The sequence below is a fragment of the Xenopus tropicalis genome, chromosome 8, assembly GCF_000004195.4.
Source record: "Xenopus tropicalis strain Nigerian chromosome 8, UCB_Xtro_10.0, whole genome shotgun sequence".
NCBI lineage: Eukaryota > Metazoa > Chordata > Amphibia > Anura > Pipidae > Xenopus > Xenopus tropicalis.
Genome location: NC_030684.2, coordinates 47729936 through 47757904, shown reverse-complemented (window position 1 = coordinate 47757904; position 27969 = coordinate 47729936). Strand labels below are relative to the sequence as shown.

The 27969-nt window shown below is 40.6% G+C and overlaps 1 protein-coding gene across 1 annotated transcript in view; it reads right to left on the bottom strand.

The window, feature by feature from the left end:
* The window catches only part of nexmif (neurite extension and migration factor), a 209047-nt gene that overhangs the window by 110195 nt on the left and 70883 nt on the right, over nt 1-27969 (bottom strand). The gene's annotated exons all lie outside the window — the stretch shown is intronic.

Here is a 27969-nt window from a genome sequence, read left to right as displayed (position 1 = left end):
ATGACAAGACAGCCAATTATTAAATGCTTGTCTGCTCTGCACCGATGGCTCGAGCTCACCGAAAAGATAAACACATCTAATTATTTCTAACTCGTTACTTTACATTTTCCAATATTCTTCAGAAGGCAATCGAATCCGCAGCAAAGCAAAAGCAACATTTAAGCTAGAAAAAAGACCTGAAGTACTTTATTTTGCTTTTTTTTTAATGTAGCCCAAAAATGCGCTTTACTCGATACATGAAAAGACAAGTTTTTTTTTCCTTTCTATGTGATAAACTGCTTGGGTCCAATTAATACTGATACTGACACATTAATTAGATGCACGTTAACACGCTCACACACACATGTAGAGTACTCAGTTACCATTGCACACACAATATAGGCTAATTTACAAACATAGAGTAGAGCTTATTTACTGATGGAGGATAGGGTTGCCACCTGGCTGGTATTTTACTCGCCTAGCCTATAAAATACCAGCTAAGGCCAGGGCCAGTATTACGAATTTACTGGCAATATAACCTGCCTCTAATCTGCCTCTTTCTCCCTCCATTACTTACCAAATCCACAGGCCAACCATCATTTACAACAGGAGTCTCCTTGAATTTGCCCCTGTGAAATCAAAGCTCCACCCATTGACATCACATTACATCCCCTTGCAGGTCTTCCCTCAGCTCCTGATGGTAGAATTATTATAAAAAGGTGGCAACTCTATGTGAGAGACACAAGGGCTCTGATGCTAAGGGGTACAAGATTTTCTTTTGCACTCCTTAACCCAACCTTCATAAATGGGGCCAGTAGATGCTAACTAGCACAGAAACCAGGAATCAGTAACTGGTTTCCTTTAAAAGTCGCACGGTGGTGTAAATGTTAGCACTGCAGACATGCAGTGTTTGGGTGGGGGGACCAGGACACTATCTGCCAGAAGCTTGGTACTCCTATACAGAACCCATGTGGCTTTCCTTCCACACTCCAAAACTATACAGGCTGGTTATTTGGCTTCTGATAAAACTGACTAAACTGTGAATGTCATAGGGAGTTAAAGTGTAAGCTCTACTGGTTCATGGACTGATGTGAATAATCCACTTAGGATATGTCACTCTATATAAATAAAGAAGAATACAAATAAGTTTCTAACATTAAGTAAACATCTAATTGCTGACTGGCTGTTATCATAGTGAACTATATGCAACCTACATCAGTCCCAATGACCCCAGTGACCAGGAAGTTAGGTTTTATATCTAGAATGCTGCATAGCTGATCCTGTCTGGCAGCTCAGTGCTTTGTGATGGTAAGTGAGCGCAATGTGTCAAATATTATAGCCCTGTGCACAGATGCTCGAAAGAACGAACTGACAGAAACCAATATAATTCCTACTGCTCTCAGAACTCTGAAAGGTCAGCCGAGCTGGGTTGATGATGGACTGTTCCCAGCCATGCCATTAATCGTTTAGAAGCAGCAGCCGGAGCAGCATACTCCAACCGGACTGCAGTAACATCAGCCATGGCAATTCTCACATTCTGTCTGCTGTGCATTGAAACCCTATCACACTACAATGCCAAACTGGGCCTACATTGAAAGAAAACCTATAGACGAAGGAAAAGTAATTTCTGAGTTAGAGTACTATTCGTGTATAAAGAGAAAATGCATACTATTTACAAATTGGGTTTCGCATCTCCAACCGAAAGAAAATGTAGAAACACAGTTGGAAAAAATGGTTTAATGCACTTTGTACGTTGCATTTGGCAACTGTGTTCAGCATCCTGTACATTAACAAATAATCTTAAAACCACGGAAACCATATAATGCATGTATATTTTAATAATGTTTAGAATTGCAATTTTTTTTTATTATGCAGAGAAGCCCTATAATCATCCAGACCATTCCTATGAGCAAGTGGTTCCCAAACAGTGAGTGTCAAAGCAATGGCATGAGGGCCAGACTGGGTAAGATCTGGAGAGAATTTCTACTTGCTCTGCTCTATAGTCTGGAAGAACATCTTGAAGGTCATTTAGGGTAAAATTCAGGGTGAAGAGTTCTGTGCAATCTTAGATATTCTTGGAAGATAGGGACATATTTATTATAGGGTGAAAATTGAACTTGCCAGAGGGAAATTTTACAGCTCTCTAATCTAAACTAGGATTTTTAGGGTCATGTGTTTCAAAGGGTGCACATGAACAGAGAGCTGTGAAATCCCCTCTGGTGCTAACACAAAAAGCAACACACACAGTATAACATATAAAATGAAGACAGTTTTCCTATTTGTCTGTACAAGTACATTAGAGGGGATTATAGGCAGATAGGGGATGTTCTTTTTTCCCATAAAACTGTCAGTGACCAGAGGCCACCCCTTTAGATTAGAGGAACGGAACTTTCATATGAAGCAATATAGGGGGTTCTACACTGTGAGAAGTATGAGGTTGGGGAATGCCCTTCCTAGTGATGTTGGGATGGCAGATTCTGTTAATGCCTTTAAGAGGGGCCTGGATGAGTTCTTGAACAAGCAGAATATCCAAGGCTATTGTGATACTAATATCTACAGTTAGTATTGATGTTGGTATATATAGTTTATATGAGTGTATAGATAGGTAAGTATAGGTTGTGTGTGCGGGGTTCACTTGGAAGGGTCAAACTTGATGGACCCTGGTCTTTTGTCAACCCTATGTAACTATGTAACTAATGTATTTTTGTCCTGCTACTTTCCAGTATTATCATAAATAGCTGCTGAGGTGGAAATATTATAACCCTTTCCCCAGAATGGCAGTGTTAGGATTTGTTTTTATTCCATCCCAGCACTGGTGTCAATCATACGGGACAATGTTGGGCTGGGGAAGCTCCCTGCCGAGCAATTGGAATCTTTCTACTCTACTTCTAATTCTTTAACAGACAATAAAGAATTTTACGTTTTAACGTTATTGGCTAGCAGACAAGGTTAGACATCTGCGCTTTTGCATGTAATCTAAAGAGAATATCAGTTTTGCTTTAAATATGCAAACTGATGGCGGGGAATTTCTCTAAACATCTGGAAAGGAAAGATTTTCATTATGAATGCCCTTTTGGAAAAGACAAAAAAAGAAAGGATGGGGAAATAGGTATGTTAATTGTTGGTATTATTTCTCCTTGTCACTCTGAAATGCCAATAACAAGTTTCATTTTTTTCTCCTTGTAGTGATTTGTTAGTGATTAAGAAGAGAATCACTTGAGGCATTAGGTCTGAGGGTTCCCTAATAAAAGACCTGCACCATAGAAAGACTGTCTCCTTCAGTCACTGCCCACCCTGGCAGTATATCTATATCAACCCACCATCTTGCTTAAAGGGGGTCTATCTTTGTAGCATTTAGTAATGCAGACAAGATGGTGTGCCAAGGAACATCTCCATAAGTCTGGATCAATCTTTTTTTATGCATCTGCTTAGATTTTATTACAATGATGCCATGGAGGTGTCTCCAAAAAAAAGCACAGTCTACTTATCACCCACCACCATTAAAGGAGCAGATGTTCTCTTGACCACACCATCACTCGCAAAACCATCACAGCTTCATTTTTGAATGCAAGTCCACACCCAAATTAGTACAGCTCTTATGGCATTATGACATCAAGGGGTGTTGCCAAATGGTGTCTCCAAAAGAGAACAGCTCTGGCTGCTAATCACACATTAAATGCCCTATATTCCCTTGCCACACATTTGTTCTCCAAAACCACCACAGCTTCATTTTTAAGTGCAACCCAGCCCCACACAAGCACAGCACCTTATAATGTCAAGTTTTGTATTTTATTTACTAGCACCTTGCTATGTGCTTACAAAAGTTGAGCCTGGAATAAAACCTTCATGGAAGTGAACCATACAGTAGTGGAATCCCCATAAAATCAAAAGCATGCAAACATTTTAAAATGCGCTGTCCAACTGGAGGCCCGTGGGATGCATGTGTGGCCCTCCATCTGTCTGGCTTCTGTGTGAGCTTTAAATAGAATCAGTACTATCAGCAGATTAAGGTTGTAAGCACCTATACTGTTCACATCTGTAAAGCATTGTTCACACCGGCGATCTATGCTGCCTGTGTGTGCCATACTCTTGTCTGCGCTAAGCTGCTTATGTGCACCATACTCTGCCTGCCCTATGCTGCCTGTGTGTTCCATAATCTGCCTTCCCTATGCTGCCTGTGTGTGCCATATTCTGCGTGCCCTAAGCTGCCTGTGGGAGTTGAACATAGTGTGTGTATTCTGGGAGTTTGTCAGCATTGTGATGGGTAATATCCCTACAGTGAGAGCCAACTTTATGTCTTTTTGGTGTGCTAAGACCATTAATATGGATATGGTCTTAAAAATGCTTGTGTTAATTTGGGTGTGGTTTGAAGAGGGTGTGGTTTAAAAGGGAAGTGGCCAAAACAGGCTTCCATTATCAGCCCTCCACCATGAAGCCAGAAAAATTCTGACCCTTGGTACCACAGAAGCTGGACAGCACTGATCTAGATAATAATGTAGATTACTTACATCTGCAGTATGCTAACAGTTTATGTAAACGTGTTGGGGTTTTAATGCTTTGCAGGAATATTGACCTAATGATTATATGGCAGCTTCTTACTGGTCAAAGAGAAAAACAATTAGTAGTAGACATTTTAGAAAGCAAAATACCAGAAAACACTGTATTCCATGATATAAATACCTCAGCCACTAGGGATATAAATACATGGAGCACTTGCTTCTGTTACAAAAAAAAGAATGATACCTAGTGTTTGAGCTTCATAAAGCTACATTATGCCTGAAAAGAAATATATGGGCCATGACTGTCTCATTCCCATCACTAATATTAATTATAGCTACGAACATGAAAAACAATCATCAGTATGTGACTTCCAATAAAGAAGCCCAGAAGTATTCCTCTCCTCGTGTCACAGTGAAAGCTCTTATTTGATGTCAGAGAAGATGGATGGATTTTGCATTTCTTTCTGACATCACAATGCTTTCCTTGGCCGATTTGGCTCTCGCTTGTCACATTTCAGTCAGGGGTATTATCATTTCATGGTTCCATAAAAATCAATGTTACTCTTTATTTTTCTGGGACTTCTATCTGTAGAGGTCCCACCGGGGCAGCCCTGTCAGACTATGGAATATTATCAATTTGTTAGCCCCGGGCAAGTCCCACATAGATTTCGGTTGAAAGGCAGCTGTTTGGCAATTACTCTGACTAACTGATGAGTGCCTACCTGCTCCCTGAGTATTACCCAAGACAAACCATTATAATTGTTACTTACAATCCTGCATTACAATCAGAATTTACAAATCCATGTTACAAAACTGTTGCACTCTTGTTATCTTTACAACATCTAATTACAAGCAAATATGTTGATCTAGTAAAGACCAGTCATAATTAAGGTCTCCTTTAGCCTTTTATTTTGGCTATTTCACAAGTCAGTGTGTAATACAATTCTTTTGATGTAACTGAGCATTTAATTCAGATGCAATAAGCAGTCATTGCAGTCTGCAGCATGCATGTATATTAATTATTCTGTAATCATGTGGGAGCTGGATTTTATTTTGTACTGAGTAAGTGTGTCTGGGACCCCCATGGTCCAACCATACCAATACCAGAGTTAGTTGCAGCTGAGCTGCTTAAATAATGTTATATTTTATATACTCTTGGGTTTGTGTCCTGTTGCTTCTGACTTTTGTAACAATGTAGCAGAAGCTAGCAAATCACAATACTATGAGTTTGTGCCAGTATGGTTTTTTAAGCGCAAGAGATCTTATCAGACTAATAGCCTCATAGCCTTCTATGAGAAGATGAGCAGAAACCTTGATTTTAGGGTGGCAGTGGATGTGATTTGCTTAAACTTTGTTAACCACACATAAGGATACTGTTGAAAATATTGACCTGTAACATCATACTTGTACTTTGAGAACTGGAGGAAGGAGAGATTACAAAGAGTGGTTATAAATGGAACCTTTTCTTATTGGACCTTTAATGTTAGTGCAGTACTGCAGGGGTCTCCCCTAGGTTATTTGCTTTTAATTTGATTGTTAATGACCTTGGGTATTGGTTTGTAAGTATTTTTGTTGATTACACTAAATTATGCAAAATTCAGGATGCTGCCAACTTTTAGAGAGTCCTTTAGGGCTCTGGCACATGAGGAGATTTGTCGCCTGCGTTTTTTCCCCCTGGTGCTTTGGCGACAAGTCGCCACGACAATACCCACAAAAAGATTTCATGCGAGTTGAGCTCCAGGCGATCTGCTACCCATGGTACCACTCAACAGTTACCCCTCCCTCATGTTTACTCAAGTCGCTCAGAAAAGGGTCTGTGTGCGATTTGAAACAGCAGGCGATTTGAAGTAGCCTCGTATGTTTTGACGCTGGCGATTTCCATTGATTTAGCATTGGCGTCTTGTCGCCAAATCGCTCTTTTAAAAGTCGCCGGCAACAAATCTCCTTGTGTGCCAGAGCCCTTACTGGGAAAGTAAAGATAGTAGTAGATGACAAGCTGTGTAACTCAATCACAGGCTACTAAACTAAATAATGTAATGTCTTGCATAAAGTAAACTCAGCTCAATAACTCAAGGGACCTATAAATTTTGCCTTTATAGGTCTCTGGTAAGGCCTCAGGTTAAGTTTTGGGACCCAGTCCCAATATATTAAAAAGCTGGAGAGAGTACAGAGACATGTAACTAGTGATGAGCAAATTTTTTCAGCAGGCATGGATTCGCAGTGAATTTCTGCGTTTATCCATTGGGCGCGGTCACGTCAAATTAGGCGCGGTCGCGTCAAAAAGGTGCGGCCACATAAATAAAAAACGCAGACAACGGGCGACGAAAAAAATCACACAACCAATGTGTTTCACAAATTTTATGGTGAAGCGAAACGGAACAGATTCGCTTATCACTACGTGTAACTAAACTGGCAAAAGGAAGAATTTAACTATGAGGGAAAGACTATCAGGGTTGGTGGTGTTTTCTCTGGAGAAAAGGTGCTTGCGAGGGGATTTGAATACTCTTTGGAGGCACATTAGAGCACAATATAGACAGATAGATGGTGATTTTTTTTTCACATAGAAAGAACAAAGAATTAGAGCCCCCCTTGAGGAACAGAACTTTCATTTGAAGCAACGAAATTTGATCTAAATGATAAATTTTATTTTAAGGTTTATGTTCCCTATATAGGAGCAACAGAAACTCCATTACTGCAACTCTATGTGCTATAAAGTAGTGAGTGAACCCATTTCTGTAAATTACACTGAATTCTTCCTCTCACTAATACTAAGAATAACGCTGAAAACTGTCATTAATAGGACCAATGTTAAACATATGTAATATGCAAAAGATGCTGACGACTGACATAACCTTTAAACAAATCTGACAGTCTGTAAATATTTCTCCTTATCGACTCCATGGTAACTAAAAATCTTTGGAATTTATTTACAGCTTGTAGCCAGTTTCTTGGCTAATGATGGCAGACTAATTAGTCTGAGGAGACATAGCAGCTGAGGTAAGAATTCAATCAAACAAAAACAAATAACTTCTGATATAGGTAGAATGACCACAAAGGGAGCAAGCATCTTTACAAGATAAACTTCAGGTTCCATCTGTCTTCTCTACACCTGATCCTTTAATGTACCTGACACCTTTTAGACTTAAGCACACAGAAAATTATTCATTGTTCCTTTTTTCGGCTACAAAACATAGAATCTGTAGGTGGGGTTGCCACCTGGCTGGTAAAAATAATGCTTGATGCCAACGTCAATAATATAGCAAAAATAGAAATATATAAGAAGAGCAGTATTTTCTTCTAGAAAAAGTAGAAACCTGAACTACAGACAATGACAAAACCTTTATATGGAACACAGAGTTCTTGTAGGGGTTTATGTCAATGCTTCAGCCAATATAAGTAGTATGGTGTCTCCAAATCATTTCAATTCAATTCAAGTACGTCAAATGCATACAGATATGCCCCTGTATTTTTTAAAGTTAAACAATAACTTGCCACACCTCCAGAGGGGATATCGCCACAGAAAGAGAACCATCTAGAGCCTTGGTGGATCAGGTCCAACTTGAAGTCCAAGTTTGGGAAGGACATGTGACTAAGGAATAGTCAGATTGGAAGCTAGCGGAGGGACAGTAGCATCACTAGTCAAGCAGGTCTAGGCAGTCAAGCCCTGCACCTCACCTAAGAGAAAGCATTGGGTTTTACCCAGAGGGAGATCCACTAAAATAGGGTCTACAAACGTTAGAAGTAGTGAAAGTGAAAAGTGAATGGTATTTCTCCCAACAGCAGTGCCTAATGATAGAAGTGGTGCTGGTAAAGATAACTGCACATTAATTGTGGTGTAGTGGCAACCTATACTGTTTTCTTGTTTAATAAACAATAGCTGCCTTATTATGAACCACTAGTACCCAGCAATCCTTTGTGTTACATCCGGTTGCACTACATTGTACATCATTACATTACCTACAAGCACAATACTGTAATACTAGCAGTGGCCACAGCAGAATAGCTTAAATGTTATTGCACTCAGAAAGATAAACGAGTTGATGCTAAATCTCTCCAGGGCCTCACACTCTGCTGAGCTAAAACTCTCCCCATTCCTGCGTTATTCCATGGAGCCTCTTCATCAAGCGAGAGCATTTTCAGGCACTCCGCTAAAGAGGCTCCATAAGGTAACTAAATAAACGGCCACTTCACTCGGGAAGGGTCTTTTATACCCTGTGCAGACAGATCAGTCGATTAAATGGTGTTGTGGATCGGTTCAGCTGCTGCGGAAGGGTTAACAATAAGGTGAAAAAGGAAACAAAAAAAGCAGAGAGAAATGATTTCTATACAGCTGTGAAGTCTATGCCACAGTCTGATTACCAGCCCCCTTCCATGCAATTATCCCTTCATTAAGAATAAAAACACATGGTTTGTCAGTGCAGAAAGATTATCAGGCAGCGCTAATTCACATAAAATACACTTAGAGGGAAATAAACAATCAACATTTATTTGTTTTTTGTTTGCTTTCCACTTTATGATGGTGCAGATGCAATGATGTTTGGAAAGAGATAGTCTTTTAAAGGTCAACAACTAAAGCCCTGATAAAGGCAACTTATTATATTACTCCCTGCATATGGCCACCAATGTAAGCCCCCCCCAATTTCCAGACACTAATTTGGACTCTGGAAGTTATTGTATCTGAATACAACTGCACATCAAAGTTTCCTAGATTTTGTAAGAATTAAAAGGCACGCCTTTGCATTATCCCTCCATGTAGCACCACTTAGGCACAATCTCACCATAATTATCTTAGCACCCCAACTCATAGGAGAGAAATGTTAAGTGGTAGGACATGTATAAGAACCTGTTGGTTGCACAGTCTTTCATTGTGGGTCCACGCAAAAACATATATATTTATATTTACTAGATAGATATAACAGGTTTTTTAAAAGAGACACATTAGATAAAAAGGCCCATAGACTATCTAGACACTGGACATCTTATGCTATTGTAGACCATGGTATGCCACACCAAAGCAGCTCCATCTGTGGCTTATGATGTGCCAACCACACTACATCTCAACACATTTACATAAATGAATGGCCATATTTTTGCTTCAGCTAAGACCTTCTCTCATGGCAACACTAGAGGAGACAGTATTTACATCTGCCCAAAGAGAAGTGATATTTTAATTGTCCACTTGGCCTATTTATAAACACAAGAGCAAATCACTACAATACATTTGTTTCTATACACACTACTTAAAAGTGGCGTGTAGCCCTAAACAGTTGAACAAAAGTGCAAAGCAAAGGATAGATGCAGGGTAACTCTGGGGTTAATACTTGCCTAGTGGAGCAACCACTGGCAACCGACTTGCATCCAGTAAATAACACACATTCTAATTAATGAATCACTTTCTAGATGAGGCACACACCAAAGAGTGGGCACATACAATATCAAAATCTGGGGGAAAATATACAAAACATTGTGGATTAAAAACATGGTCAACATTTGGATTTTATACTTTGCATGAAGTGCTGCTTTAGCAAATTAGCTTTATTGTCTCCAAAAATCAGCATAGTTATGTTTTATGCAGCCTTAACAAACTGCATATAATTATTTATGCAGCGAGACCTGGACACTAATCCACATATGCATAATAGTTTAGAGAGAGATGAATACATGATATAAACCCTATTATAAGCACCCATCACCCCCATCCATTCCACATTTACATAGTGCGCACTCCAGAGGGCAAAAAGACCACCATGCATTTATAGTATATACAGAATGCACAGTATACATACAATGTGAATATGAAGGTGCCTTGCTAGCTCTCTGCTAATATTAAATTCAGTTTAGTATATATAAATAGGAAAATTACTTTTTAAAATGATGGTGGCTTAATAAATAAACTCAAGCTGTGAGGTTTCCATGGTTCTATCGCTGTGGGCAGCTGATCAGCTTTACAGCAGATTACAAGAATAACATAGTGAAGGCCACAAGGTTCCCTTTACTGCATCTTCAAGCACATACCTTGCTAGAATCTCTTATGTTACAATGCAATATTCTGCAGTAAACACAAGGAACTGTGTCTTATTCCCAGCAATATTCTAAAGAGAATAGGTTTATCAGCGCTGTGGAATATGTTGGCACTTTATCAGCACTGCGGAATATGCTGGCGCTTTATAAATAAATGTTAAATGTTAATAATAATCCATGACATTAAAACACTTGAGGGGTCATCTTTGTACCATAATTTGCAAAGTGCAAATTTTCCATGCAGTTGTGTTATTTGCCCAAAATGCTGCATTTTCTCCCCTAGAATTCCAGAAACAAAACAGTAAAAGTGGAAGTTGCATTATATGCAGCTGCACCCACATCTTGATGTGAATTGGACACAGTCGGGTTCCAATCTCAGAAGGTAGGCAGCAGTGCCGAGTGCAACTATAAAGAAATTCAAGGAGCAAATGTTGACAGATTCAAGACACATGAATGGGATTTTTAAGGTGACTGTGGGAAAATTTGTAGTCCTGCAAATAGCACACATCAGTGATCTCTCTCTATTATCAACAGATAAGTTACCTTTGCCCTGTACTTTGTACCTGAATTAATTTTATCCCCAGCCATTGAAAAGCATTGAGAACACTGTCAGAAACAGGCAGCATTGGGAAAAGAAGGGAGCATGAACATGGGGGCTAGCCCAAGGTCAAAAGGAAGCTGGGTTGTAATGGGGTGTGGCCAAGACTCCCTTGAATTATGGAAATTTTGGATTGGTGTCTCTATAGATGCTGCATATACCAATATGCATTGTACTCCAAAATGTATTTCTATTGTTACAACAAAAAATATTTCCTATGGATTTTTCCACAATATAGAACATTCAGGCCACATTTGCAGGAGAGAGACATCTATTCACATCACTGGACACTGAGGTGTCCATAATTGTCCATGATCCATTCTTGGGTCTCATTTAGGGCATTTATAACTTTATATTTATGTGTCAACACAACAGAGCCACAAACAGTCATTTCTAGACCAAGAAACCAGGTAACTATGCTTAGTCAAACATTGTCAAGGCCATAAAAGAGGTCTCATAATAAAACAATAAGTCGCAAAACATCTCCAATGAAACACAAAAAGAATAAACTCTGTGGCCCAATACATAGTAATTCCTTTGAGGTCCAAGTAAACCTTCCCACATACAGCTGTTAAGCTTTGAGTAAAGTTATTCAGGTTATATATTAACCAAAGGTGGCCAACTGAGATCTTTCATTCGACTGGTTCATGTGCAGTTTATAATAGGACACAATTTTATAGCCTATTAATAAAACTATGTTCTATGGCACTTGCAAGAAATGAAAAAAAGTGTCTATTATATCATTGTATTGTATCATTATACAGCTTATTTAAGTCAAGATGGCATCGACAGAAGAATGCACTGCAAGACTCTCTGTGATCTTTAATGCAGAGTCACCGCCCTAGACAGCACAGCCTGAAAAGATTTTGGTAGAAAATATCTAGACATGGGCAGTACCAGGAGACAGCGGCTCAGACACCCCAGTCTACACAGTGTAAGTGCGATTGTTCCGTGCAGGATTGGTAGGTAGCTTATTTTATTCATGCCATTGAAATGCTCTCTTGAAATATTCTCTTTTATTCAGGAAATGACCCTTTCAAGTGAAATGCTAGCTTCTGGGAATAAGTGGAAGAGGATTCATTTTCCAGCTGTGATGATAGACCCAAAAAAAGGCAAGCACTCAGGAAGCCGTAGAGGTTAAGAATAAAAGAACGGCGCAGCTTCCAAGTTCTTAGTGCTGAATATTGTTTGACAGTCAATATTTGGCAATCAGCATATTGGGATGAGAATGCTAGGCTTTCCCTTTTTTTCCCGCTCCTCTTTAATAGTTCAGTGCTGTGTTCACAGAAGGATAGTTATTTAGTACAGATATGGCTCAAACATTGTATAGGGCCATTAAAAATCTTCAGCTTCCCAGAAATTACATGTTTCTGTGCTTGGTTATATGTTATTTTGAAGCAAAAGGGTTGAGAGTTTTAGAGATTTCAAATATTACACAGAAGCCTAGCTTTAAGGACTCGCACACGTAAAGACTAATATTTTATTTAATAAGCCTTCTAGGTGTGATATGCTTGAGCACACCCAAAGAGGAGCCAACTATATGGAAGGGGATGGAGGTTGGTGCCTTGTAAATGGCAAAATACTGTACGTGAGCTGAAATACAAGATTAGTCAAAGTGCATCAGAAAAAATTACTGTCATTTTAGTCCCCAACTCAGAACCTGCCACATGGTCATATGTACTTGATTGCTTTGCCCCTCAAATGCACATAAAAGCACTTATTTTTCATGCTCTTAGGACTCAGATGCACAGGCAGGTTCTGATACTTCTGTATTGACACTTGTGTTGGTTTCTTTTCTTGGCATCCATAGGAAATATTGATCCAGGCATTCCTGCTTTTATCAGTAGCAGAGTATGTATGGATCCATACAAAGCAACAAGCCCTTGCCTTATATTATTCAACAGGAAAAGGAGTTTGCAACACAATGAATGGATGTGAACCCCCCATCTGCACCAAACCTCACAAACCCAATGACAATTATCTTGACCTATTAATTGTTTCCAGGCCTGGACTGGGATTCAAAACAGCCCCCACCAAATAGTAACTGTCTATGGCACCTTACAGCAGCCTCTTTGGCATTTGCCAGAACCCACAGATTGCCAGTCTGGGCCTGCTTGTTTACTATAAGTGCAGCATACAAATTATGATGATGTGAAATTTACTGATGGGCTGGCGCACTAAGTAAGACTTGTTCTAATAAAATGTACAAAGGATCAAATACCAAAGTGACCCTCAGTCCAAAATGCTAAATTCTGATTAAATACAAAGCCACACAGATCCAGTAAAGCAAGTTAGTTGAATTGCTCATGCTGGTTTCTACACAAGCTTACTAGAACTGCACCATTGTTCCCATTTAATTCAATGAATGGTCAAAAGCAGTAAATTATTGTGGATTCAGCCTGTTGTACATACAGAATGTCCCACTAAGTATATACCATGGAGTCTTGTCTAAATGTGGACTTTACTCTGAAACAGTGAATTTGATAGGACCTTCAAAACAAAGGAGCCCACTGCCCAAAGGAAGGGGAATGTGGATGTAACTGAAAGGGAATCTTGTGATGAGTTGTAATGTTGATGTTTCACATAACAGAATCTTTTTTTTATGTTCCGGTTAACGTTTGGTGCAATGGGGCCGGGCTTGAAAGAGTTGCAGGCAGGTGCCAAGTATTTACAAGCACATAAGATATTGGCGGTGAGCTGGGATAATAATTGCGCTTCAGTGTCGGGAGCAGTGGTATCACTTCTGTATTTCTCATTTAATTATATGTGCGCTCAGTGCTTTAACATTTCCCGCCCCTCATTAAGCTGCTCTGGAAATAGGAGGAATTGTGGAAATATACCAGGTGCATCGGAATAATGATCCTGCTTCATTTCCCCTAAGAATCCGTGTTCAACCCTTTTTGATGGTCACACAGCGTACAGGTTCTTGACTCTTGTAAATTCTTACCCTGCTAGGAAATGACTGGGCAGCGTGTGCGCCTCTGTGTTACCCCTCACGTGACTAAGACACACTGTGGAAGCCTGTGTAACTCGACATGGTGAAATCAAAGGGATCAGGGCACAATAATGCATGGGAGAAAAATGACTAGAACCAGCACGGGAATTTAGAACATCTATCAACAGAGACATGAAAGGAATGGTGCCTATTATCCAGAATGATTGGGAACTGGGTTTTCTGGATAAGGGGTCGTTCCATAATCTGGATCAGCATACTACTAAAAATCATGTAAACATGAAATAAACCCAATAAATTATATCTCAGTTAGGATCAAATACAAGGCACTGTTTTATTATTACAGAGTAAATGGCAATAATTTGTAAAAACTGGAACTGTTTGATTTCAGTGGAGTCTATAGAGAATATATCGACCCCCTAAGCAATTTTTGCTCAGTCAATGCTGTACAAAGTAGCATTAGCCCTATACACTATGTACCTCAACCCCTGCTTATCTGACCTGCTTTTGACAATAAGGTTCCCAACTGCAGATTTTTCCTGGACAACATATCAAATAAAGGACTGTGTGTATGTAACAACCTAAACACACAATTATTTCAGGCTTTAGATGAGAAAATCAATGGAACACAGTATCTTATAGATGAGCACAGTTGCCTGATAATAAAGCCATTATTTTCTATAATGAAGCAATATACTGAAATTGGAAATATTTGCCAATACGGCAATATTATTACAGTCCCAGGTTATTGCCTACTTAAAGGCCATATATTAAATAAAAGATATAGAACTGCAGTTTGTGTGACACAGCACATACAATGTTACTGCACCGCTACGTACTGCCTACAGATCTGCACAGCATACAGTAAGGAATCAGACAGGAAGTCCCACACGCTTATAGATAAGATACCTGCAAGCATTTCTGTAAAAACAAATACTGCATAAATATTTATTCAGGTAGGCAGAGCAGCTCCAGAGGAAACAAAGGCAGGCAGATGCACAGAGCCACCGAGTACTCCTTACCAAAGCTCTGGTGCGTGTCTTGCAGTAGGTTTAGCTTCACCATCATACAGTCAAACTCTTGACACTTCATTTTCACTGACAGGTAAAGCCACCCATCATGATGGAGATTCTAGCAAACACAATCCAGTTATCTGCTTTGTACACTAAGTGAAAAATAGGTTGAAGGGAGTTATTCTACATTTGGCCAATGTGTAAATACCACAATAAATCAAAGGTGTTGAGGAGAACGCCTTATACATATGTAAATAAACACAAGGAATTCTGAGAAACAATCACAAAGAGATCCAAGAAAATCCCATTCCCATTTACAGGCCAAAGCTCACTCACTGGGAAGCCAGAATAATAGCCAATCAGGCTCTGAACCACAGATGGGTTGGCAAATCTTAAAAACATTCCTTCTATCAGGATTTAGAGGTTGAAAATGTAAAGATTCCCAAGGTGACTTATATCTTTAAATAAGTAACAGCCCCAGAGGGATTTGCCATGTAAACCATTAAGACTACCATTGCTACCATTCCATTTTTCTCTACACCTTTGCCCAATGTCCCCTCTTCTCTGTCATACAGGGTAAGAGGGTGTCCGTGGTACAAAAACATATGGCAAAATAATGCCAAGAAATCTGGTCTGACCCTCAATTCCTGAATAAAGCTGAAACCAGGGACAAAATACTTAGTATTCTAATCTTCTAATTCAGTTCTGGATTTGGCAGAATCCGTCGGTTGGGTTCGGGGGTTCCGTGCATCCCTATTTAAAATCCATTTCAGCCATCACTGTTATGATTCAAGATAAGCACCCCTGTTACAACCCCTGATGTACCCAACACTGCATGTTTCTGAGGATTTTGGGCACTTTTCAATCGATTTCAATGGAGAGTGGGAGCCTGTGCTGTTACTGAGGGTGAATGGGGCAAAATAAGGTGACACCCCAAAAATCAGTGCGTTGATCTGATATCTGCATTTTTGAGACTCCAAAGTGTCAGTTTAGAGCAAACAGAAGTTCTAAAAGGCTCATTTTGTCTGCAGTTGTTTTGTGCTCTGCTAGAGGGAAAATGAAAAAAAAAATTAAAAGCAAATGCAAAACTATTAATCTGCATAATTATTTGAGCCAAGGGCACAGATGGAGCACAGAGTATGAATGGGGAGCTGCGTTATGAATATTTGTCACGTTCCCAGGTTATTGTTATTCTGGATATCTGATTTTTATACCAAACTGTTAAATGTTTTTATGGAAAATACGGTGGCATGGCTTCTTTCACATAGGCCAATAAAAGCTGTGATTATAATATGCATAATGATTAACTACAAATGTGCTGTGGTTTTTAAAAATACCAGATTTAAAGTTTAAGACAGCAACAAAACCCACACGCAAGCACACATGGAGAACGAGCAATATTTCTTCTTTTCAGAGCACCTTGATCATTTGCAACATTAACAGCCAGCTGCTAAACTGCAATTTCCTGTTGATTTACAGAGCATGCTGGGAATAGTGTTTTGACTGCAGCTGGTCAGGCACACAATGAAGTTCCCTAAACTTATATATATTTATACTGTAGGGCTTTTGTGAGAATCATGGCTTAACTGCAGGAAAGAGCCAGCCCAAGCTGAATAATCAAACACCTCTGCTTTTGCGCTTTAAAGAAAAAAAAGCATAAAGCATAGCGATACTACCTAAAAGGTTTTTACTATCCACATAGAAAGGCAGGGAATCCATTTAGCCCATCTCAAGTTTACCATCTTTAGTTCCTGTTTGTATTCTGTAACGTGTCTTCAGCTCATTATTAGCTCAATCAACACTGCCAGTCAATGGTTTAATATAAGGCTACTCAGTATCCATTATCTCTGAGTTGCCCATTTCTTTCACAAAAAGCAGAATCCCATCAAGAGAACCCTTATTTGCTAAGGGACACCACCTCCATCCTGGATTGAGTGCTAGAAAAGAGTCTGTTGTACCATATGGAAACTTCCATTTCTCTTTGGCTGAACAGGCAGATGTCTGCTCATTGTCCACCATCTCTCACATTGTGTTCCATGGATAAAGGCAGGGACATTGTAGTAAAACCCTATGCTAACTGCTGAGTGGAGATTAAAGGACAAGTGGCAGGTGTGCATACATACATTAGGCAAAGAGGTTATGTACAAATGACCTTTAGAAAAATAACTAGATGGCCCTTTGGGCTGTACCAACGCATTGGGACATCTCTCTTATGATCCATCTAATAATCTATTTTGTAATGCCAGATAACTATGCCCCAATATATTATGTGCATACGTCATTGCACCATCACTGACTGACAAATAACCTTCTCTGACAATCACTGTTTTATCCCAAACCTGACAAATTTTAAACAACTAAAAACTGTAAACTCGGGGGGTGGATTTAGTACAGGGTAGCCCATAGCAACCCCCACCCATGTACCTCTCCACCAGCACCAACTCCCTCCCACCCACTCACAACCCCAACAGCTGTCAAAATCTCCTGCCCACCAAGCCCTAATTGCAGTTTCAAGCCCTTGCTGTTATGGCTGTCTCTTCAATCTGGACCTGACTTGTGTAGTGTAATATAGGTGGTCATAATTTTATCATATTATCATATATAAAATAACAGAAAGTTACAAAATCCAGGCATTCTGAATAAAAGATCACATACCTGCATTAACATAATTGTAGGGCACCCTAACTTTTATCATACACCCCTATAGTTTTTTGATACTTTAATTCATCTCAGAAGGACTAATGCATTGTATAGTAGAAAACGGTAGACCTATAAAAAAGTCAAATTTGGGACTGATGAGTTTTACTTATGGCAAGTAGCTGTAAGCCCTAAAACGGGATCCCCAACCTTTTATACCCATGAGCCACATTCAAATGGAAAAAGTGTTGGGGAGCAACACAAGCATGGAAAAGTTCTTGGGGCTGCAAATATGAGCTATAATTGGCTATTTGGCAGCCCCTATGTGGACTGGCAGCCCTATAGAAGGTTCTGTTTGGCTTTACACTGGTTTTATGCAATCAACATTTACCTCCAAGCCAGAAATTTAAAAATGAGCCCCTGCTTTGAGGCCACTGGGAGCAACATCCAAGGGGTTGGGGAGCAACATGTTGCTCACGAACCACTGGTTGGGGATCACTGCCCTAGAAGAAGCCCTAAATCTTACATTGCATTTTTTCTTAAAATTACATAACATTAGGGCTTTCCTCTGTTGTGCAAACCCACTGTGGTAGGCCAGTAGCCCATCAGGCCTTGCACATCACATATTACCATTTACTGAACTGATTGGCTCCCAGTAATATGGTCAGTAGAGTTGCACTGGTTTTTGTGTGTTTGTTCCATTCTCCCTGTAGTTATGGTGCTTTGTATACTTGTCCCCTTGGCTTTATTCTGCAAATGATTCTTTATTCATCCCCACAGCTTGCGCTCGCTGGTGTTCTGGAAAGGAATCGATGCCGTATCCGGTGCCTTTAATGCAGTATGATGAGATAGAGAAACAATCCTCTATATATACTTGCCGGAGATAATATTTTCTTCCACCGGCTCCGTGCTGAGAAGTGTGACGTGAAGTCATTTACAATGTAACACCACATAGGGGTGAGAGATTCTAAGGCTATTGGTAGAGTAACTGCAGAAATAGAAAACATTAACAATGACATAGTCGCTTGATTGAGCCCCTAGAGGCTCGGTGCCAACAAGATTAAATCAAGAATGTATCTGTTCTGTGTCCGGAGGGAATTATGATTAGGCAGCATTTGAGAAATGAACAGACACAGGGCTGCAAGGGTAATTGCTCCTTAAAAAAAAGGGAACATGGAAAGATTTTAGCAGAGCTTTCTACTGTGTGTGTGTGTAGTTTTCATGTACACAACTCTGTATACAGAGCCCATTGGGGGTAATTAATTAATATTAACACGTAGGCCTGTTCCCCCACAACTGCGTCAGTCTTGGGCATTTATAGAAATGATCGGATTAGCTAACTTGATAATAAGCAATAAGTGGGAACCTAATGGAACATCAAATCCTTGTGCCCACACTGCATCATGGCAGCCTCTTGTTGAAGTAAATTATGCCACAGAGCTTGCAATCGAATGTATGATACTGGCTTAGATTCAAGGGGTACTCTGGGAGATCTATTCTACCTATGATAGACAAGAGCTTTGTGTTTTACAGAGTTTTAATACAAGGTAATACAAATACACAGACAGTTTAATACTGGGCAAAGGATATATGGAACCGATGCAAGCAAATAAACAGTCAGTTCTGCTATCAAAACTGCTTGACATTTAGAACAAAATTCATGATAATAATAGGTAATATTAAGGATCAGAAAATAAATGAGGGTGTTAGGGATGGCTTAACTTGGCAGTATTCTCTCAATGTAGATGGCAGGATTGGCAAGAGCCTAGTGCAGTGAATACCAACAGAGGCTTATCGGCAGGGAGCATGCGCTTACGGTATTTATAAAGCCATTTTTCAATATCTGAGAAAGGAAAGCAGTGGGAGCAGGACTGAAATTGCAAGGCCCTGATGTAAAGTGCAAGGGAAGAAAGGAAAAGCACTGCACACTGCAATAAACAATGTAACACTGGCCATACAAAGAACCCCAGGGACCTGGTGTATACGGGCCGCTGGTTAGGGTTTGCCAGGTTATGTGAATGACTGTTTCTTCTGTCAGTATTCCCTGGCTCACGCATTGTGTAGTCCAAGTTGCCTGTTTCGTGTTCTTGCTCCAGTTCCTGATCCAGTTTTCTGAATCTGTGTCCCTGAGTCCCTGTTCCTTCCCTGTCTTTGCTCCCCATTCTCTGACCCCCACCCCCCACTTTTTACCCTTGGTCTGATATTAGACTTTTCCTGTTTTCTGCCTTCCCTGACATTCAGCCTATTCTTAAGGATTGTGTTTTTTATTTCCACCTACCCAGACCTCTGCCTGAACTTGGACTTGTTTACTGTCTGCTACATATACTGAGATTTGTGATTTTCTGTGTTTTCTATTAAATTCTGTTGCTGAACCTCAGATATTTCCAAATGGTTATTTAGCAATTGGTTCCTTACAAACCAGCAGTTTCTAACAGGTAACCAGTTTTTATAGATCCACAAACAATTTTGAATCACAAAAGGGGCTTGTTAAGGTCTCCCAATGTTGTCACCTATCCTGGAAGTGACAGGGCAGAAGTGACCTACAGAAATAACCATTTTTTTGTTATTGGTTTGTTTGGCCTAAACAATAAGATCACAAAGAAATGTGTCCCTTGGTGGGTTCATCCTTAAAATATGCGAGGTCTCCATGGGCAAGGCACACAGTGCAAAGAATGGTTGCAAAGCACCCATTGTTTTTGCATTCTTCATATTGCCCCACAAGTTGTACCCTTGAGGGTAAAGTACTTCTAGAATAACGTTCTGATAATTGCCCTCACTCTGCATACTTCTTCCATTGGTAGCACTGCATTCAGAGTAGGTGCAAGTGCACCATGTGTAGAGCCTTATAGTAGCTGCAGCCTGTAACTTGCATCCAATTGAGTGCCTACAGGTGCAAGGGACCCAATATCTTACCCGGGTGTCTCCTAGGGCTCCTTCCTTGACCTCCTATATGACTTTCAAGGAAGAAGCATGTAAGGAACATTCAGGTGCAGCCCTAAAGGATGCTGCCATTTATCTACAGTGAAACAAACACAAGTTGCAATTGTGAGCAGCAGTTGCACATGGCCAAAATACACTTGCACCTAGCCAAACTGCTTGCTCAAGAACTGGTGAATTATTTGGGAGCCAGAGGGGCAAGTGGGTTTCTGTAACGGCCTCGATTGCATTAGAACCCTTACTGATGAAAATAAGAATAAATGGCTTCTTTAATTGTGGAAGAAACAAGCCTTGAACGATATCTTCTGTATATTCTTTTCTGCTGTCTCATTGAATGAGCAAGGTCTTTGCATACAATGGCACCACAGAATGTGCCAGGCAGAATGCATATGAAGCAGTGCACCTTACATTTGGGTGATACACTGATATCCTGCAGCTTTAAAGGACGCCAGCAGTGCTGGGAACATTACCCTGAGCAGTGAATGTGATACAGACAGAGCTGATCAAATCAGTCCGTTTTCTTTCTCTGCTTTTTGTATTTTTCTATTCTGCTCTAAGCCTCTTTTCAAGGTGACTAAATTGAAGTGGAAACAATAACTGGAGCCAAGGTGAAAGCCGTGTATGCATGTTCCCTGGGACTGAATAGAGTGGGCAGGTCACAGGCCAGTAGGACTGCACTCAAATAATTAGCTGTACGGACATGAAACCTGGAAATTAACCCCTTCTAGGCACCAGCTCTAATAGGCTCAGCATTACTTCTCCTCAATTTTATTTATGGGTGCAGAATTTCAGAATTTTAACGATAGATGCAAGAATCTGTGCTGATGTATACTGTGTTAATAAAAGGTCCTTCTGCATATAGGTAGTTTTTGGGCAGACAAGCAAACACCCAGTATTAATTATCTATTATGTGATCTATCATTGTTATTCTTTATTTATACAGCGCCAATATATGCAGCAGGGTTTACAGAGATTATACATTATCAGTCGCTGTCCTGGTGGTACTTACTTAAGGTCCCTATCACATTCACCACACACTATGATCAATTCTATCAGAAGCCAATTAGCCTGCCTCCGTAAATAATATCTGCCTCAGGATGATACCATATGTTATACAGTGGGCTGTATGTGCACTTATGAGCACACTGGATAATCAATGCACATTTGGAGCCAATAACTTTATGTTTTTATACAATAATTTCAAAGCACTAGCTTATAGCAAATATCTCTAGGTCAGGGTAGCTCATTTGTCATCAGAATTATTAGTGTGGGAAATTAGGGTGTCTGTCTTAGGTCTTTGCTCTCAGCCAACCAGCAGCATTGAGCATAGAGCACTGTGGAGGAGGTTTGAATGGTGTGATAAATGCTATTAAACCCCCACCCTAGGTACAGAGTGTGAGTGTTATCATAATGATGCAATAGTAAACCTGAACTGATAGGTTACAGAAGTTTTCTGTAAGCAGGAGCGTATATCTGGTTCTTTTGTAATACAATAAGACTATCATAAGATAGATCATAAGACTATCAAAACAATTTAAATCAGCATTGCAAAATAAAGAATTCTGCTTATGTCAAGGGATCTAAGTCTAACTTTGTATAAATTCAATTGTTATTTCATTCCAAATACCTAAATAAAAAGAATATAATATGTATAAGTCACATATCTGAACAGTCGCATGGGATAAAAACAGTGAAATTTCATAACACACATATTCAAAAACTAAAAACAATGTTACTACCTTGTTTTCCCCTTTCCTAGATAATGGACTAAAAAATCTTGGTGTTGACCTATTTTGGATAGACATTATTTTTCTGTACAAAACAAGGCCAGTTGTATAATGTGCTGTAGTCTACCGATCAAAAGAATAGGGTTTCTCTTTTCTTCAGTGCACACAATTCAATTACAATTGCATCCTTTGGTCTGCATCATAAGCCTTTTCATGCAGAAGGTTACATATCAAAATCTCCCAAAGTGAAATGGTCTCAAGGCAGGGAGGCTGTTATTATAAGCAGAATACTAAATGACTGTCTGTGGGAACCTCTTTTTTTCTCTGTAAGGAACATGCAAAGTTCAGCTGTGAATCTGTGAATGCGCCCCCACCCCACCTTGCCTGCACAGAGTAGTACAGATTAAATGCGGCGTGTACAAGAACGCTGGGAGGGTGTTGCTCAGTTCTGCAATGTGAGTGGCTGACGTGCTCTGGCTGCCGTTATAATGCTTTGCATTCAGCCTGAGTGGAAGTTTAAGTCATTCCATTTTATAGCTGCTAGGCGATTATCTGTTCATAGGTCTCACTTCATATCCCCTGAAACTTACCTTCGTAGCACTAAGTGGATGCATTACACAACGAAAGGAATGATAACTCCCAGGTTTGCCTACACGATTCTCCTTGAACTACAATTAAGCAGCATTGTTACCTATCCGTAGGGTTGCCTCTTCACAGGGCAGTAATATAACCTACAGGAGAAAGTGCACTGAGGGAAGGACATATATTATTGCACTTAGACCCATTGAAAGTACCTGCATCATTAAATTATTCCCTGGTGATGCATGAGATTCTTCTTTAATGCTTCTCTTCTCATTTAATTTTCCTTAATGTGTTTTCTCTTCTTCTTTCCTCTATTTTCCCCCACCCTTCCTATTCTCCTTCCTCTCCTCTTAAGGTGGCCACACACGTGGCGATCTGGCGATGTTTCGTGCGACCATCGGACGCACGAAACATCGTCAGATCCGCCACACACCGTCAGGCCTGAAACAGCAGATAAGGAGGTAGAAACAATAGGATTTCTACCTCCTTCTGCCGATTCAGCCCTGACGGCAGATTTTGGTCAGGCGCCTTCTATGGTGCCCGATCAAAATCTTTTAAACCTGGCCGATCGGCGAGTTGACCGATATCAGCAGCTTCCTGCGATATCGGTCGACTCGCCGACATGCCATACACGCACCGAATATCGTACGAAACGAGGTTTCGTACGATAGTATCGGTGCGTGTATGGCCAGCTTTAATCTGCCCATTTGCCTCCCTGCTATTCTTTTCACCTTCTGCTTCCCCCTTTCTCTTCTGTTTACCTTCTTTCTAATTCTGCTGTCCCTCTCTTACCTATTTTACTTTACCACCCAAATTCATGTTCTCTTTGAGCATGATTATGTGTTTATCATTTAATTAAATGGTGGGCAGCAGGTGCCACTGTGAGGCACTCCCTTTCATCCTTTGGCCACAGGCTGCAAAAACAGCTATGAAATAATGCATCTTCATCCAGCCATCTTGATCTATCATACCTGATATCCCCACTTTTCCTGCTTACAACTGCTGCTCTGTGGTATACCAGTGTATGTACTACGTAGGGCAACTGTCCCTATTGGCAACTTAGCTATTACTATGCCAGTCTTTGCCAGATGTCACCATCTTAAAGTTACCGAGCACAGGCCTGTAACAGCTGCCAATGTGCCTGCCAGAGTGACGTCCATCACACATAAATGTTTTGGGGGAGAGCAAAGAACAAATACAGGAGCAATATTTGGGTATCTTCACTTTATCAACCTTCAGTCCTAAATAATAACTTCAAGCATCACTGAATAAATATGAACATCACTGAAATATTTCTACACACAAGGTAAGCGCACCCACAGCAAGTGTTAGCCCTACTCCTGTAAGCAGATAAAATAAGCTTGTTATCCCCAGCGCCAGTAATGTTGCCCACTACCCAAAAAAGTACATAATTAGAGCTAGGCATTCTAAAATGGGCCATCTTGAGCACCTTGCATCAATACAGAGAGATCCCAAGCTGCATGTTTCACAATAACAGGGAATTCAGGTTATAAATTACCAACCTAATGGAAAAAAAATTTAGAGATGTCCAACCAGCTCTTGTTCAACTAACATTCTCAGCACCCTCTGTAACAGCATCTTCTGAAACAGCAGCACATGTTGTACTGTAGCTCTGCAGCAAGCTAATTGCCTAAGGTTCCATGTCCCTGACATATAGTAGGTCTTCCTTTCCAGGTTGGTTCGTTATTTCCCTGATTACATGACATCTCTGTGTAACCAGCAGTACAATTATTTCATTTTATGGCACCTTCCGACTGGCACAATAAGGCAAACCTGGTTTCACAATTTGCCCTCGGAGCTGCATGGTTTTACTACAGAAAATGCTTTGCCTTCTCTGCCTTATTTATATGTGACTGGCAATTGAAAGTGTCTGTCAGTTTCTCCTCTCCATGGCTGCGTCGCTGGGAATACATACCAATAATGGGGAAAGGGAGATGAATGGCAGAGAAAATTGCTTTTTCTTCAAAGACACTAGTTTACAGTGACCTGAGACGGGATCTGCTCTCATCCTCCCTCTCTAAAAATATGACGCTTTAGCAATAAAGCCTCCATTTCCATTCAAGGTGAAGCCGATTCTATGGGCAGGAAAAACAATAAACAGCACAACAATGTGGATATGCACTTATGTAAATGAAGTATGTGCAGTTTCATAGCACCGTCATTGCATTGTCCGCACTTTGATTGTAAGGTCTTTCTAAAGCAGCTCCGGAGGCATTAAACTATGGGCCTATTAGTGAAAAGAACTACGCCAACAAGGCAGCATACGATAGAGACAATCTTCTATTGTTTCCCACGACCTTGGCTAATAGCCTGCATTTATAAGGAACTCCGCAGATCAAATCAGTGTTTATTTAAAATGAAACAAGCGAGCAAACCTGCCAGCTTCTGCAAAACCCCCCTGAAGTCTGATTCAGTGTTTATTCGGAGTGATTGCAAACTTTCAAAGCTGTCTGACCAGGCAACCATCAAAAACAGAAATGTTGGGTTTCCAGATGGCATTACATGCTACATATTCATCAACACTTGTTCTTGTAGCTTGTTAGGAATTCCTGTGGTATCCCTGAATAAACATTGGTGCCGTCATGGTTTAGTTTTGGAGAACAAAGCCTGAAAATACGGGGTCCCCCACAGACCTGGAGTTCAAATAGTTTAATGATACACTTTAAGGCCCAGAGCAATAAATATAATATAATAAAACTTTGAACCAGAACTAGTAACAATCAACAATTTCAGTTTTGCTTTCATACAAGTATCCAGTAAATACTACCTGATTGGCTGATACTATTACCTGATACTGCTGATTGGCTGCAATGTGATAATAAGCCTGATTGAGTCTTTTATTACACTGTCCCTCTCACAAAAACATACCTAATCAATCTATTTACCACAAATAAAAAAGCTCAGGGGGACAACACTGGTTATTATGTATACATGGTATTCATTATCTGAATATATGTATATCTATATAGGCATGGGTGCTCCTATACAGCTTGACTCCACTGACTGGCAAAACTAAATGTGATGTAAAGACAAGTCAGGAGAACCAGACCTGGACTGGCAATCTGTGGGTTCTGGCAAATGAGGGCTGCTATAAGATGCCATAGTCAGTCACTATTTATCTGGCTATTGGGGGGCTGTTTGGGCCTCTGTGTACTTGGAATTCCAGGGCCCATTTTAAATCCCAGCCCAGTCCTGGTGAGAACCTGACCCCAAGCAGCATTCCTGCAGGTCTGGTAAACAGCAGTTCCCCAAACAAGGGAAGAGTTGGGCTCCCAGTAAGTACACAGGCTAGTACCACTTCCTACAATAGCCCCCTCCCCCTGGCCAGAACAAGAAGATAGCTAAGCTTGTAACTGTGAAAGCCACATTTTGTTGCTTTAGATAGCAGAACTGACAGAATTACTACTGAATTTAACAACACACTCAACATTATAGTGAAAAAATATTGTAATAAAAGAAAAAAAAATTGTGAGCACCCCCCCCCCCCCAGCTGTTAACTACAACTTCCAACATCCTCAAGGCATTCATGTGACAATAACTAATACACAAAATTTGGCCTGATATATTTCTATCTACCTCGACCCCCTGATGCAAAAGTAGATGATAAATGCCCCTTCTCCCAAAACCACTCTTGTGGACATGCCCACTTTCCAGGGCAGACCTGCACTAACCTTTCTAGCTTGGGTAGATGACACAATGCCATATGATAAAGTATTCTAGGCACAAATGACTATTCTGCATGCCCGGCTGCACAGCTTACAATGGAGAATGTGCTAGTAATTGATAATGATGGGCATCTGTATGCTTTCATCGTAAGCACATAAATGGCTATAAGTCTTGGGTCAGTGGATAACTGGCACCGCATTACAGGGCATGGTTGCTTTTCTCCCAAGACAGGTTTACACCTTTTGAAATGTCATCATCATTTAATGCAACCTAGAGCAAACAAACCAAATGCTTTTCATCTGCGCCCTCCTGATTTTAATGATTAAAAGATAAATGAGAATCATCATCCCTTCCCTTGTTAGTTGCAATAAACAAGAACATAATCTCAAGGAGGTTGGTGAGCAAAGGCTTTTCCACCAACAGTGCTCCCTCCTGCTTTAGCGATACTTTTTAACTGATGCAATTGATACAATAAAAAATAGCAAAAAGGCAAAAAAAGAAGGATTGATGTACTGTAGGTCCCGAGGGCAGGTAAGACATTTCTGCTATGTCTCTATACAAAGATGGACAGGTATTAGGGACTGGGAGAATAAGAGGTTTGGTGAGGAAAGGAGGAAAAATTGCTACTATAGGCACCATCTCTCCCTACTATACCTGCTATCCCACAGCCACAGTCCCTTCCCAGAGGCTATTATCCCACTGCTACTATAGGCACCATCTCTCCCTACTATACCTGCTATCCCACAGCCACAGTCCCTTCCCAGAGGCTATTATCCCCCCACTGCTACTATAGGCACCATGTCTCCCTACTATACCTGCTATCCCACAGCCACAGTCCCTTCCCAGAGGCTATTATCCCCCCACTGCTACTATAGGCACCATCTCTCCCTACTATACCTGCTATCCCACAGCCACAGTCCCTTCCCAGAGGCTATAATCCCCCCACTGCTACTGTAGGCACCATCTCCCCCTACTATACCTGCTATCCCACAGCCACAGTCCCTTCCCAGAGGCTATTATCCCACTGCTACTATAGGCACCATCTCTCCCTACTATACCTGCTATCCTATAGTCACAGTCCCTTCCCAGAGGCTATTATCCCCACTGCTACTATAGGCACCATCTCTCCCTACTATACCTGCTATCCTATAGTCACAGTCCCTTCCCAGAGGCTATTATCCCCACTGCTACTATAGGCCCCATCTCTCCCTACTATACCTGCTATCCCACAGCCACAGTCCCTTCCCAGAGGCTATTATCCCCCCCCACTGCTACTATAGGCACCACCTCTCCCTACTATACCTGCTATACCACAGCCACAGTCCCTTCCCAGAGG